Source organism: Chrysochloris asiatica, unplaced genomic scaffold, assembly GCF_000296735.1.
Source record: "Chrysochloris asiatica unplaced genomic scaffold, ChrAsi1.0 scaffold00138, whole genome shotgun sequence".
Classification (NCBI taxonomy): domain Eukaryota; kingdom Metazoa; phylum Chordata; class Mammalia; order Afrosoricida; family Chrysochloridae; genus Chrysochloris; species Chrysochloris asiatica.
This window is the reverse complement of record NW_006408656.1, coordinates 2519364-2521739: the sequence shown is the minus strand read 5'-3', so window position 1 is coordinate 2521739 and position 2376 is coordinate 2519364.

The window sequence follows — 2376 nt, the reverse complement described above, 5'->3', positions numbered from 1 at the left end:
TTCTGCTCCCGTAAAGATTAACAGCCTTGGAAACCCTGTGCAGGGTTGCTATGAGTCGGAACCGACTCCACGGCACATAACAACAACAACAACAAAGGAGTTCTGTTAGTGTAGTGGTTACGAATCGGGCTGTGAACCTTAAATTCAGCAGTTTGAAACTACCAGCTGTTCCACAGGAGAAAGATGAGGCTTTCTGCTCCCATAAAGATTTACAGCCTCGGAAACCCTATCCAGGGTCACTATGAGTCAGAACTGACTCCACGGCACATATCCACTACCAATTTCTTTCACATGCAATAATTTTCCAAGAAAGAGCTCATGCACATATAGATTATCCTAAACCTTAAAAAATATGGAAAATGTTCCATTTCATTTCAAGTATTTAGCACAACCTTGATATAAAAAAATCTATAATTAATCTATAATTAGCCTGAGTAATGGGTATATGGGAATACTATGTACTAATTTTGCAACTTTTCATAAGTCTAAAATTATTTCAAAATACTAAATCAGTTGTCTTGGAGTAGATTCTGATTCATAGCACCACCTTTTGTGTTAGAGCAAAACTGTGCTTAATAGGATTTTAATAGCTGATCATTGGCATTACATTGCCAGGCCTTTATTCTGAAGTGCTTCAAGGTGAATGCAAATGGGTTGCCCCACCCAGGGACTCCATTTCAAAATCAAAGTTTAAAAAGCCCAAAACAAACTTTGGTTCAAGATGACACATTCAGCATTCAAGTTTATTTTCTTCAAATTCACTGTGTCACACAAATTTTGCATGTAGTGTTTTCATTACACAGTGACTCTTTTGGTACAGTGAGATGCAGAAAATAAAATCAACCTCTGTCCTCAGAGCTGACTGTCTTACAATAAAAGAATCACTGTACCAAAAAGAAATGGTTGATGTTCAACCATTTAAGAGGTAGCATATGATCAAAAGCCAGTGGTACTGAAGGAAGAAGTCCAAGGTGCACTGAGGGCAATGACAAAGAAGAAGGCTCAGAAATTGATGGAATACAAATGGAAATCTTTCAACAAATCAAAGCAGCACTGGGGGCACTCACTCATCTATGCCAAGAAATTTGGAAGAGAGCTACCTGGACAACTGTTTGGAAGAGATACATATTTGTGCCCATTCCAAAAAGAGGCAACCCAATGGAATGCAGAAATTATCAGACAATCTAATTAATATCACATGCAAGTAAAATGTGCTAAAGATAATTTTAAAATAACTGCAACAGTATATTAACAGGGAACTTTCAGAGGTTCAAGCTAGTTTCATATGAGGATGTGGAATGAGGGATAGCATTGCTAACATCAGGTGGAGCTTGGTTGAAAGCAGAGAGTACCAGAAAGATGTTTGCCTGTGCTTTGTTGGCTAAGCAAAGGCTTTCAACTGTATGGATCATGACAAGATATGGTCAACATTGCAGACAATATGTATTTCAGAACACTTATTTGTGCTCATGAGGAATCTGTACAAAGACCAAGAGGTAGTTGTTCGAACAGAACAGGGAGACACTGCAGGTTTAAATCAGGAAAGGTGTTTTCCAGGGTTGTATTCTTTCACCATATTTATTCAATCTGTATGCTGAATAAATAATCTGAGAAGTTGTATTATATGAGGATGAACGTGACATCAGGATTGCAGGAAGACTCATTAACAATTTTCAGATGATGCAACCTTGATTGCTGAAAGTGAAGAGAACTTAAAATATTTACTGATGAAGATCAAAGACCATAGCTTTCAGTATGGGTTGCACCTCAATTGAAAGGAGACAAAAATCCTCACCATAGAATCAATAAATAGCATCATGATAAATGGAGAAAAGATTGAAATTGTCAAAAACTTCATTTTGCTTGGATCCACTATTAACACTCATGAAAGCAGCAGTCAGGAGTTCAAATGTCCTATTGCACAAGACCACTTTAAAATGTTCAAGAGCAAAAATGTCAGTTTCAGGACTAAGGTGTGCCTGATCCAAGCCATGGTAATTTCAATAGCCTCATAGGCATGTGCAAGTTGGACAATAAAGACCATAACAGAATTGATGCATTTGCATTATGGTGTTGGAGAAGAATATTGAAAAATACTTTGGGCTGCCAGAACAAGAAACAAATCTGTGTTGAAAGAAGTACAGCCAGGTAAAATTTCATCTCTCATACTTCAGACATATTATCAGGAGGGACCAGTCCTTGGAGAAGGACATCATGCCTGGTAAAGTGGAGGGTCGGCGAAAAAGAGAAGACCCCCAATGAGACAGATTGTTACGGTTATAGCCGGAAGAAGAAACAAATCTGTGTTAGAAGTATATCCAGGATGGTAAGACTTTGTCTCTCATACTTCAGACATATTATCAGGAGGGACCAGTC